We start from the raw sequence: 13,953 nt of genomic DNA on the forward strand, positions 1-13,953 counted from the left end.
GCTCTGATAAGACAAAGCAACAAATGGCCAAGAAATGTGGCAGTGTCATCATGCCATGATTGACAATAGTTCCAGACCATAGTGTTGACAATGAAGCATATTGTATTTTGATTTCTTCAATTACCACAGAAGAAACTACCTTGTGAACAACTTTGAACCAGCCATGCTTGCCCAATGTGGATGGGAAAAGTTCTAGATCAAAGCATAGAGGTACTTCAATCCCCAGATACCTCGGTTCAATTAAAACTTAAACTAGTCACCCCCCCCCCAAAAAAAAAGTCTGACCATAATTTGTTCCAGATATGAAAAGACCTTGGAAAGATCACTTTCAAATGAGAACAACCAAAAATCAATTAACCTTAATTATTCCCAACCAATGGTTGCATGTTTTAATATACAAAAAAGGCACTTTTCTGGAATTATAAATTTAATTTAGAAAAAATGCACATTTTTTTATCTCAAAAGGGGGCAGGCAGCAGATCCATCCTTGCTGCAATTTTGATGGTTGTGGAAAAAATGGGAACAAAATTCTGAATGCACAAATAGGGTTCTCACAATCTACACACTATATATAAATGCTGAAATATTCACATTAAATATGGACTTACAAACTGTTTCCCTGATTAAAATACAATATCAAATTACTGGATGACTTTTACTGTACCCTTGCCTTCAATGGACTTTCAGCAACACCATGGAATCGTTTCTCAAAAGCAATTACAGAAAGAATCCTGTAAAAAATCCGTTGTTTAGGAGATGGGCTGGAATTGTCAGACTTCACAGCTGTTAACAGCAAGACACTTAAAAGGTACAGAAGTTTAATTTTGTCCATCTTACATGCCCATTCAGATACTCTGGATAATCTGGAAGATAGCTGATCCACAAACAACAACAAAAATGAAAAATGCCAATAGCTAGGGACCAACTGATTTTTCGTCTGGTGTTTGATTTCGAACTTTTAGGAACATTCCCTTGCTGTGATGTTTTTACTATGCTGCTCATTTGCCATGCAGATCCTCTGTTTAGCCACCATTCTGCTATTCTGATTTGCTTGTACACAACAGAAATTGACTGCTGTTCCAAACCGATCACCACTGAACATCCAACCCCATTTTCTCTATTTTTAGTTTTTATTCTGAGTTGTCCCAAATAAACAGCTGTCCTGATTAACTGATGGTCTGACTAACTAGAATCTGTTATTATCCACTTAAGGGTATTGCTGAAATTTCTATATCAACTTTAATGCTGGTAATGTTTTAAAGACCTAAAAGCAATTCTGTTGCAAAGTTTATGAAATCCCCACTTTAGTATATTGGTTAAATTTCTATGCTCTGCACAAACCAAGAATTAGATTTATTATCACTGGCATGTTGTGAAATTTGTTTTGCAGCAGCAGTACACAAATAAAACTTGTCTAGTGCTAAAAGCTTAAGTAGTGTACATGAGTTTATCCATTCGGAAATATGGCGGAGAGGAAAGCAGTTCCTGAAATGTCTTCATGCTCATGTACCACCTTGATGGTAGCAATGGAAGGAAGTAATGCACACACAGCTGGCTGAGTTTGTAGCTTGCTGCAGCTTTTCCCATCTTGTTCAGTGGTCCTTCTATAGTAGATGATACTAACAATGCTGTCCATAGTACACGAGTAGAAATTTGCACATTTTTCACATACCAAGTCTCCTCAAACTCTTAATGTCATAGCTGTTGTCATACTTGCCCTTTCTACTGCTGTTCTCTTGAGGATTGGTATGTGTTCCCTCAACTTCCCCTTGGTCATTGATCCCTTGGTCTTATTAATGTTGAGTGCAAGGTTGCAACACCACTCAACCAGCTGATCTATCTCATTCCTGTATGCCTCCTCATCACAATCTGAAATTCTGGCATTAGTTGTCATTGGCAAATTTATAGATTTGTAGTGGACTAAGCCTGTATCCTTGAGGTGTGCTATTAGTGAATGTAAGTGAGGTGATATTCCTGATCCGCACTGACTTGGTCTCCTGTGAAAGTCAGTGACCCATTTGCAGAGGGAGATACAGAGGCTCAGGTTTTGGAGCTTGTTGATCAGAATGGAGGATATGATTGTGTTGAGTGCCAAGTTGTAATCAATAAACAGTAGGCTGATGTAGGTATTGCTTTTGTCTAGGTGATCCAAGGCTGATTGGAGAGCCAGTGAGATTGCATCTTCTATAGACCTATTGTAGTGATAGGCAAATTGCATTGGGTCCAGATTCTTGCTTTGGAGTTGATTCTGGCTAAGAGTGACCTCTCAAAACACTTGTCAAAGTACATTGTACACTTAACCATTGTGGCTTATCCAGGCAAGCTTCATTTTGTGATAACTTAAAAATGAATTTAAAAGGTAATTAAGTCATGAGAAAGCAGAATAAAGGCATATACCTAAACCAGTCCCAGAATGTGCAAATTGATCATCAAGACCAAATTAGTGCTTTGAAGCTTTCATTGTGCAAAATTTAATTTTGTGTAGCTTTGCTTCTTAAAACCAGTATCTTGGGACAATGGCAATAGGGGGAAGGGCATATTGATTTGCCTTTGAAATAATACTCAGCTGGAAAAAACTTTGGGTCTTGTGAATGTTGTGGAGAATTAAAGTAGCTAGTAAGAATAGATTAATGTTTCCTCAAATAATCCAGTCCTTCGTGTTTGGCATTTTTGAGCAGAGGTTGATCTAGTCAGAAATGATCCAATAATCTTGCAGTAATACAGTACAAAATTGTTAATCCCTGTAATGAAATGTCAAGCTGATTTCTCCATCTGTTCCTGAATATACATGTTTTTAGTTTCTTACCAACATTGCAAAAGTTGTTTGGACATTCTTTATGTTCACAAAATAATATTTTGGATTCCACCAATGATTGAAATACTAATCTAGCTATATTGTTTTGAGAAATAATTCTTTAATTAGAAAATTTATTGTTAAATCTTTAATGCTGTTCATACACTTCCTATTAAGTGTGATTCATTGCTCAAGGTAGAGGGCAGCAGTACAGTGTCTACAACTTGGCAGTACTTTTATAAATTGAAAGAGGATATAGTTGTACAAACAGTGCACCATTCTTGGGAATTTGTTCTGAAATAAAAATCATGTAAAATTACAACATGATTTGCATTCTGGTTATGAGCATGAAGTGCAAGTAGTGTAATGTGTTCTTTCTGGAATTCTAAATGATTTTAAAGCCGGTACATTTAAAAATAAATGTTTCACTTTAGAAACACGAGTAGAAATGAGCAGATGTACCTGCAGTACTTGGTATTGAAATGTCTCTAAATGCCATCTAAAGCTTTAATGTTCTGGTTTAAGTATTCATTTGAATCTGGCAGAATCGGGTTTGATATCACCGCCATATGTCACAAAATCTGTATGTTGGCAACTGTACAGTGAAATACTAAAATACTAAAGAAATATTATGTTAGTCTTGCACTGTACTATTGCCACAAAACAAATTTCATGAAGTGTCAGGGACATTAAACCTGATTAATTCTGCTAGATTTGAATTGGTACTTTCACTGCTGGAAAGTGAAGGAAGACGTTGTTTGATATGATCTTGTTAAATGCAACTTATGAGGGTAAATAATGAATTTGGGCAAAAAAATATACAAATGAACTGAAGGCTCATTTGGACATTATCCATATCTTAACTGCCAGAAGAATTGGAGGCTCAAATAGAAGCTATAACAGTTCAAACATTTAAGCTGAGATTTAAACTATTGCCAGAGGCTGTGGAAAGTGGGCACGTTTCCAAGTATGATCATTTCTGGGGTGACTAAGTTTAACGGAAGTAGCTGGTGTCATGGTTTCTCGTGCCCCACAAACGACCAGGAGATTCTTCAAGAAGTGTTAAACTTTAATTTGCAAATCAAAGCTGAGACAGTCATTGAGCTAGTCGCTGATTGCCCACTGATCCTTGTACATAGCATTTTTTATAGCAATCTCCTGGTTTAGTTGCATTAGCATATCCAATCGGTCTACAGTTGCGTATCACAAGTACATCCGCTGCTATTGTTTCTACCCATTGACTTAATCATGTTCTAATCTACATCTCTTAGCTACCTCTCATTAACACACCATTGTCTTCTACATTAAGATTTTGTTCTCCTACTAAATTGGATACATGCATAGCAAATAGCAAGTTCAAAGCTGACTACATAGTTTTGGTTACACAGCAAACAATGCAACTTTTATACTCCAATATATCCCCCCTTTGAGACCCATCAGAGAAGGAAGACTAAGAGTCCACGCACAAAAGCCCCAATAAACTCAAGTACTTATTCCCAAATCTCGGGTTAAACTATAATTTTCTGCGCCAAGACCTCAAAAGTATTCTCTCCCCGGGCCACTGAGCCAAAAACCTGTCCTTTTGTGCTGTAATGATACAATTTCAGTGTTACTTTCTCCACTAAGCTTGCTTCAGTAATTGCCACGAGCATCGGAAATTGGTTGCAGCATGCACTACAAGAGACTTGAGACAAGGAAGAAAACAGCACAGCACAAGCACACAGCTCAACAATACAATACTGACAGTTATTGCCATTTTAGTCAGCCATGCTCCCCATCCTCAGTCTACTTTCTAACCAGTCAGATAACTGATGTCCGAACACTCATTCTATGTGCATACCTTGCACTGTGACAAGACGAAGTCCACTGAAGCCTGTAAATAAGGTGACCAAAAACCATCTTTTATTTTCTTTATCACTTCCCCCCCCCCCCCCGCACAATGGTCAATCCCATGCGCTTCTGAAATCGAATCATCAGTAGAGGGGTGGGTGCTACCAACAAACCGTCTTCCATGCTCCACAAGCCTTCGGGGTTCTGCTTGGCCTCCCTTTGTCTCCACATTGTCTGTTCTGCCAAAGTTGCCTTACCTTGTATTTCAATTGGGTCCTCTACCACAGGTTCTGGAGCTAGGCTTACCTGGGGGAGGGGGGGGGGCAATGACAGCTGATGTACATCCAGATGCTTTTCTGGCTGCCTCGTCTGCAGCTTGATTTCCCTTTGTTATTACATTTCCCTTTATGTGCCTGGCATTTTACTATAGCCAATGCTTTAGGTTTCATCATGGCTTTTAAGTCTAGAATTTGCTGACAATGTTGTATGGGATCTCCATTTTTTTTTAAAACCTCTGTTTCCACACTGCCCCGAACAAATGGCATACTCCATGAGCATATGCTGAATCAGTATAGATGTCTACTTTCTCACCTTCCATCATTTCACACACAGCTGTCGGGGCTTTGATTTCCGCTAGTTGGGCAGAATATAGTTGGGGACAGAACTCCATCCTAATAATCTTATAGCTCGACTGATCCTGCTGCACTACTGAGAACCCTGCATGATTTCCATCATAATCCCTATAACAAGAGCCAGCTATGAACAGAACCTTTTTATCTGCATCCTCTAGTGGTTCTGACCGTAAATCTGCTTTCAATTTGGCAAATGCCATCGCCTTCCCTACACAATCATGGGGTTCTCCTTCATAGCCCAAAGGGACAAAATCGGCTATATTACTGGTAGTGCATCTCTGTATAGTCATGTCTGGAAATGTCAATAGCATCTGATACGCTGCTATCCTGGCTGGTGTCAGCACAAATTTTCCTCTTTCCAGCAATTCTGCTACTTTGTGGTGTGTGTACAGAGTCACAGGATAGCCCAGAGTTACAGATGATGCCTTTTCATATGCATAGTACAGCGCCGCCAATCCCTGGTAACAGGATGGATACCCCTGCTGATCTACCCCATCTAGTCTCGTACTGTAGTATGCTATCGGCTGCTTTGCTTTTCCTGTGCCTGTCTCTTGTGTTAGAACCGCTGTGACATAACCCTCCTGTCGGTTGGATACATACAAATGAAAAACCTTCTCGTAGTCAGGCAAAGCTAATGCTGGTGCTGACTGCAATTCCTGCTTAATAGTGTTGAAAGCTATCTCCGCCTCTTCATTCCACTGTAAGCCGTTCTTCAAATTTGTATATCCTGCTTCTTTCATTATCTTTCTCAAAGGTGCCACAATCTTAGCATATTCTCCTATCCAATCTGAGCAGTACCCTACCATTCCCAAAAACGTCATCATCTGCCCTACAGTCTGGGGTTTTGGGGCCTCAATCTGATCTGGTGCTATCGCCTTCACTCCCTTGGATATTACCCTGCCTAAGTATTCCACTTGCTGCATGCAAAATTGCAGATTCTTTTTGGATACTGTCCTCCGTGTGCCAGCTTCCCTAACAGAGTTATAGTGTCCTGCTCACACTGTTCCTTACTGTGGGAGCAAATCAACAGGTCATCCACATACTGTAACAATGTACTTTCTAATGGTATGCCCTCTAGGTCTGCCTTCAACACCTGATTAAAATCATGTGGTGAATGTTTAAGCCCTTGCGGCATTCTGGTATAGGTATACTGAGCACCTCTAAGTAAATGCAAACAGATACTGACACTGGTCGGCTTGAGGAATGCTGAAGAAAGCCGAACACAAATCAATCACTGAAAAGTAACTTGCTTCTAGTGGAACATTAGTCAAAAGCGTGTGTGGGTTGGGGACTACCGCTGGCCAGTCCTCTACCACATTGTTTACCGCTGGCAAATCATGCACCAATCTCCACTTAGATTTATCTGCTTTTAAGACTGGCAGGAACGGGGTATTGCATGAACTGTTTGTTCTTTTAAGCACTCCTATTTCAAGCAACCCCTGCACTGTCGATGCTATTTCCTCTTCTGCTTCTGGTCTTAGAGGGTATTGTGGTCTCCTGGGTGGAATTGCTCCCCTTTTCAACCTTATTTCCACCGGACTAGCTGTTTTTATTTTCCCTATGTCTGTGTCATGCTGTGACCACAGAATAGATGGCAACTCATCTAACCTATCTTTCTGCTGGCCTCTTTCCTTTCCAGCAATGGCATGTGTGGTTGGGGAGTTATTTTGACCTCTCTCACTGTCCCTACCATATCTATACTTTGCATTATTTTAATGCAATTGTTGTCTTCTGATATCCACACCTCTGGCGTGATTTTCCTCCACACTGTTACGGTTTCAGCACTCTTAACTAAGGGTCCTAAGTCTTTAGACTGATATCCCTTGTTTACCAACAGCGTTATGTGGGGCGCAGCCTCAGGTATCCTGTACCATTTTTCTAAAAAGGTGTTCCACTTGTAAAGCTGCCCCTTGCTTTCCAATTATCACAGCTTCCCCTTCCAGGTGCTGTTGGGTACATGCCTCCAGGTGCCAACTCTCCCAACTCCCTGTTTTGAGTCTCGTCAAAAATCGCTGTACAATGTAGCTCAGATTTGGGCATTACAGCCCTGGGTAATGTAGCCTGTGTGCCCTTTTCCCATTTTTCCCAGGTTTCCTGAATCTGATCTGCAGTGTCTCCTATCCGAAAGACATTAGCCTTATCTTCTTGCACGATCAATTGAGCCCCTGCTCTTTCCACACTCAGCCCATTTCTGGTGCATTCTAATTTTAATTCCAGTTTCAATAAGGCATCTCCTGCCTAACAAATTAATTGGAGTTCCTTTAAATACTAGCACCGGCAAAACAATTCCTTTATTTCCCATTCTCAACTGCACTGGAGCCGTGCACTGTGTCAACTATGTTTTCCCCGAGAACCCTACTATCTTAATAAACTTTCCTGACGTGGGAAGGTGAAGGGCATACTGTGGCTTTACACAAGTGTACGTGGCTCCAGTATCTATCATCATTGGTGTCAGTTGCCCTTCCAACATAACCTGAACAATGGGTTCCTCGTCTGCCTCCCTTGTTATCATTGGGTAATGTCCCTTCCCACTCGAGTTCTTGGGGCACCCCTAATACCTCGCATAGGGGTTCACAGGTCTGCTTGGGCCTGTGGGGGCTGGTCCTTGGCTAAACTTTAGTTCCCTTCTTATCGGTTCCTGCTGGTGTGTGACAGGCCATGGTGTAAATGGACAATCTCTTGTGTGACCTGGCTGATTACGTCCCCAGCACAGTCTCTACCTCTCTTTCCCCCTGTTTCCTCACTGGTCCCCTCTGCCCATAGCTCCTCTGTCCCCCTCCTTGGGACTTCCAGTCCTGCCTGGGCTGTTTGAATTTAGTCTGTTCCTGATGGGGCGTTTGTGGGAATGCTCCTCCAAAGACGTTGATTATTGGCATGGGGTTTTCTGACCCTTGTCTTATCATCTGTTCCTCCATATAGTGGTGCTTCATCCAGTTTGATGGCTGTACTCGGACCGGTGGTTGCTGGCAGCATCTTCTTGCTTTTCTCTTTTTCCTTTTTGAGTTCTTCGAGCTGCATTTGTATTGACTTTCTTTGCACCTCTTCCTGCTGTTCAGCCAACCTTCGTTTGTCTTTCCGGTCCTTCTCAACCGCATGGACTACATGGTCTCTAAATTCTTGTGGGGTCATTGATGTCAGCCCAACCACTTCCTCCAGTTTGGATTTTACTTGAGGAGGCATTGCATTCAAAATGCTATGTTGGAACGGTGTGGTGATAAATAAGCTATTTTCCACGTCTTGCTCAGTCTCCAGTCTCCACCTTGTCAACTGGTTTTCTACATAGACTGCTGGGTTTTCGATGTCTCCCAGTGGATCTCCCTTTAAGGCTTTGGGGTCCACTTCGGGTGGATAAAGCTTCCTGAGGGCCTGCTATACCCTCTGCCTCACTGTCAAATCCACCTCCATCAGTTCTCGGGTTGTTCGCGTTTACTATGCCAGCCATTTCCATTAGTTCGTTAAATTTGGAGGTCCCCATCAACCTTATCAATAGTGCCTTCAAATCTCCCATAGCCAATAATTGTCCAGCTGTTTCTTCTTCTAAGGCTCTAATCCATTTCCCTGCTCCTTCATGTAGATTAGGCAGAGTGTTTTTCAGCCCCTGTAGGTCCTGGGATCCCCAAGGGATATACTGCACTTGTCCTGATCCTTTAACTAACAACATCATTCTTCCTCCTCCTTCCCACCTGCCCTGGCTCTCCTCCTCGCCTGACTCCCCATCTGTCTCAGGGTATGTCTTTACTGCCTCCCACACAAATGTCTCCGGGGTCATCGTCTTCCCTCCGTCTCCCTGTGGAGTCCTTCCTTTGTCTTGATTCAATACTTGGTTGGCCCCTGGAGTATTTTTCGCATCTCCTCTGGCAATCCCCTCTCAGTAACTTATCTAGCTCTCTCTCTACTTACGCAAGTTGCTCCCCTACCGCCGCCTCCTGCTCTTCTAGGCTTCTGCCTCCTACCTCTTCCCCACAAATTCTCGTATCCTCTCTCCACTTAACTCTAGCTCCTCCAATGAGTCACCTTCTCTTCCTTCCTGTCCGTGTCTGTACATCTGTGGCAGGGACTCCTCATGATCCTTACTCGTGCTAGATTCCCTTCTCTCGTGTTTCTCCAAGAGTCTCATCTCCTATCTCTTTTCCACTTCCTCTTGAATGCCTCATCTCTTCCTGCCCTGATGAGCCACTTTCTTTTCTAGTCTGTTTATTTCTATGGTATTATCAATACTCATACTCCTTTTCCTCTCTCAAGTATTTCATCTGTTCAATCTTTCATTTCTCTTTGCCTGTTCCACCTTTATCCTTTCTGCCTGTATCTCCTTCCATATCGCTGCTGCTTCTTGTATTGTCTTTTTTCCTCATTATCCCAAACTTGTACTTCTCCCTGCATGTTTACTGTTCCTGTCAGCAGGGGGCACTGCTTAGGGGTTCCTTCCTCATTATAGGGAGGGGGCTTTACTGTTTCTTTCACATCCGGGTATGGAGCTGAAGCCACTGTACCTTCCTTTCTCTAACAGGCTGTTTCTCCAGCACCTTAGTGTCTTCCTCACTTGTAATCAATATTCTACCTGTCCTCAGCCTTTCTCCCTCCGTTCTGAAGAGTTTTAGCACTTCCATTTCTCGTTCTTTTTTTTTTGCCCTCTTAGATTTATCTTTTGGTTTGTAATTTTTAATTAGTGCCTCCATTTCTTTGCACAAGCTTACATCAAATGTTCCTTCTCGGCCATTTTGTGACCAGGTTTTTTGTTCTCTTTCCCATTTTTGTGATCTCATTTATTTACTGGGAATTTTTTGCTCAGAATCTGTACTGCCGTACCTTTACCTGTCATGTTGTTCTCAAGGTATTTCAGAGATTCAGTTTGTTTACTGGATAATATTATTTATTCTAATTCTATGCCTAGTCTATTGTCTATCTACCAGTGTTTTAAACTATATATTGGACTGTCCTTGTTTCCTATACTGTTCTGCCTGTACAGACCTCTATTCAGAGCGGTATTCACAGAACTTTCTCTTTGCACCTCGTCTATTCAGACTCTTATTTCTTAAGGCGGTATCCACGAGGATTTTCTCTATTTTCCTTTCCCTGCCCGTTCAGACCTTCATTTTATACGACGCGGTATCTACAGGGACTTACCTACACCATGTGGAATTTTTCTTCACTTATTAGCTTATTTGTACTTGCCCTTACTGCAGTGTTCTTGATTAATCTTCTGAGCCTCCTGTTAACCCCCAATTCTGCCAGATTCTTTGGACCGGAGAGACCCTTCCACACTTCTGAGACTCCAAGACCTCCCCAAAACCAACAGAATTCTTAGTCCAAATTGTCACAAAAAGCACTTTTTGTTTGGGTGCACCCTTAATTCTTTTAGCCTTGTGGGGGTCCCTAGAGGACTGGGAAGCATCCCCAATCTGCAGTTTCCTTTCTGCGGGTCTCTTTCCGGTCCTGCCGCAGTCGCCAATTTTGTCGTGGTTTCTCGTGCCCCACAAACGGCCAGGAGATGCAGAAGATTTTTCAAGAAGTGTTAAACTTTAATTTGCAAATCAAAGCTGAGACTGTCTTTGAGCTAGTCGCTGATGCCCACCGATCCTTGTATTTAGCATTTTTTATAGCAATCTCCTGGTTTAGTTGCATTAGCATATCCAATCGGCGTATCACAAGTACATCCGCCACTATTGTTTCTACCCATTGACTTAATCATGTTCTTGTAGCGGTGTGCTACATGCAGCGCTAAAATTACGACACGGAGTCAGTAACTGCAGTCGACGAAAAACTTTATTGGAAATACCCAGCCTTGCTTTTAAACCTCCCTCAATCTGCCCCCCCCCCCCCCCCGTGGCGCAGCGGCTCCAAAGCTCTGTGCTCGCAAACCCCCGTAGGCTATCTCCCTTAGCTGGAACGCTGGCTAATTGTGAGCCGGTTAGGATGTGCCAGGAAATGGGTCGCCACATTCTAATCTACATCTCTTAGCTACCTCTCATTAACATACCATTGTCTTCTACATTCTTAAGATTTCATTCTCTTACTAAATTGGATACATGCATAGCAAATAGCAAGTTCAATGCTGACTACATAGTTTTGGTTACACAGCAAACAATGCAACTTTTATACTCCAATACTGGTAAATGAATGAATGTGAGATGAATTGAATGGCTTGGAGGCAGAAGAATGCCAGAATTGGTCTGTTCCCTTGCTGCTGTCTGTAAGGAGTTTTTAAAGTTCTCCCTAACTACATGGGTATCCTCCATGTATTCTGGTTTTCATTCATGGTCCAAAGACCTACTGATTGGTAGGTTAATTGGTCACTGTAAATTGTCCTGTAATTAGGCTAGGATAAATTGGGGTTTGCTCTGCAGTGTGGCTCAAGGGCCCGGAAGGGTCTATTCTGCATTGTATCTTAAATTATAAATTGCAACTTGGGGCCATGGAACAGCTGACTGAATTTCTAATAGGTGGAGAGGCAACTTTCAACCTGATTTGAAAGGTATTTGAAGTGTTACTTAAATTGTTCCACTTAATCTTCAATCCAAGCAACCACATTCACTATAAGTTATTGGATCACCTGAGATGCTGAATGAAATTCATTGTTGGTTTCTGACACAATCTAGTTTTCATTAATGTTATGGTACAGGCACATTTTTTAACTGTGCAGTAAGATAAGTGCTGCTGAGCCCAAAGTAGAATATGTACATTTCCAAATGTGCTTGAACATTTTGCTTTAAAGCAAAAATCCCAAATATTTTGAAAGATAGCTTTTCACTTTTGAAACCAAGTCCTTTAAGTGCAGAGTTTTGTTTTTGCTGCATGTTTCTTCAAACATGCATCATCTTGTTGGATCATATTGTAGTATGTGATGGTCAGTGGTGTGAAAGAATTAAGTGCAGAGGGGTGATGCAAAAATAACTGCCAGCCACCTTGTAGTGTTCTCACTTGGCGTGTAAGATAACACTGAACTAAACAGAGTTAAAACTTTGTCAATGATGACAGGATCACAGTAAGATTTATTGTTCACTCTTCCACATTAATATATGGTGAAAACTGTTGATAAAACAATACAAGATTTGTACAGCATTTGTTTCCTCGATATTACATTTACATCGTAAATACTTGCAAGAGTAAAACAACTACATTAAAGTGCAGCATAGTCAGAATCTTCCTACACCATTGACTGCTTTAAATACACTTCAACGCAAACTATCCGCAACTCTTTAACTAACGAAAACATAAACCTTATCGACTGTCATTACTTTTAACAGGATCGGCATTAACATTTTAATTCAACATACCGATTATCTCATGACTTACAGCATTGCCTTCATTATGTTCCTAGTGCATAGAGAGAAAACTTTGCTGTGCTGGACTCACACATGTCTCGCCCCCACCTTCCCGTTTCTCCAAACCGGTATTTTCCCACAGGACGCGGCAAAACCGGATGTGACATCATCACATGCCGCGATATATCACAGACAACGAATTTACTTTAAACAATCCTAACTTTAACTAGAATGCTAACAAACGAATTACTAAGTGAAAATATTATCAACTAAATAACTGCCATAAAGGCAACACGTACCTCATTAGTAATTCATTACTGGAAATTCACCCTTCCACAATTCAAATCACCATACTTTTGAGGTATGGAAAAAATTCACTTGTAAATTGTGTGGTGGTGGTAGAGTAAATATTTCAAGTCATTTCTTCAAATGAGATGTGCCTGTGTATCAGAATTCTCTAGAGCTGTAGTTCTTCCCCATGCGTGCACGACCTGTAATGTGGGCATTCTCTAAATGTGAGAAAACATGGGAGTGAATATTTTCCTTGCAGGGATTGCAGTTCATATTTTCCCCAGGTTTTGGTTGTTGGTGGTAACACTGCCTACTGTACATCACAGCATTAATGTAATACTTTTAAAATATTCAACTTTGTGTAACATGCCACAGAACTAATTCAAATAAACAGAGCATTAACTTTGTTCAGCCAAGGATGCATTTGGGGTCTACAGGATTAAACAGCTGGAGCCTTTGGTAAATTGGTTTACAAAAGACCTTGCATGTGAACTCCATTCACACATTAGTTTCATAGCCAGTATCTGCCAGAGATCTTTGAAAATTGTGTGTGGTGAGCAATAAGGCTGTCAACTCATGATGAAAGCCCTAAGCTGTGTGCTGTTCTACCTGCTTGTAGATGTATTCCATAAATGGGTAGAATACTGTATTTTATACATTTTTCTTGCGTTTGGAGATGGAAGCTGATGCACTTGACCCACTATTGCTTGATCTGAAATTTGAAAAGATCTTGCCATCTTGATCTGGTGGTTCTTTCTAAATTTTAGACAGATTAATGTGTACATAATTTCATGATTAAATGCTGTATAATTAATGGAATAACATAATAAGATTGCAAGTGGTTTCATTGTTTTTGAATTCATTTACTATTTTAACTTGCTTTTCACCAAGTTTGTATGCAACCTTGCCAAATTAACTGGTGTGTTCACATTGCAACGAGACAGAACAATACACAAACAGATCAATATGTAGTGCTGGGAGGCGGTGTCCATTGCTCTAAAAGAAATAGATCCATACATTGCACTTCCCCTTTAGATTATTGCAACATTAAATGTTTTGTACATAGTTTATGAAGGAGAAATAAAACTAATATTCCAAATAAGCATGTTTTCACAATAAGTCTGTAATTTCAGTTCTAAAGGTT

The 13,953-nt window shown here is 41.1% G+C and overlaps 1 protein-coding gene and 1 pseudogene across 6 annotated transcripts in view; one reads left to right on the plus strand and one right to left on the minus strand.

Annotated features, from left to right (window-relative positions):
* The window catches only part of LOC132378833 (cytoplasmic polyadenylation element-binding protein 1-like), a 98,570-nt gene that overhangs the window by 24,520 nt on the left and 60,097 nt on the right, over positions 1-13,953 (plus strand). The window lies entirely within an intron of this gene.
* Positions 834-1,033, minus strand: LOC132378835 (stress-associated endoplasmic reticulum protein 1-like; annotated as a pseudogene).

Source organism: Hypanus sabinus, chromosome 21, assembly GCF_030144855.1.
Source record: "Hypanus sabinus isolate sHypSab1 chromosome 21, sHypSab1.hap1, whole genome shotgun sequence".
In the NCBI taxonomy this organism is placed as follows: Eukaryota; Metazoa; Chordata; class Chondrichthyes; order Myliobatiformes; family Dasyatidae; genus Hypanus; species Hypanus sabinus.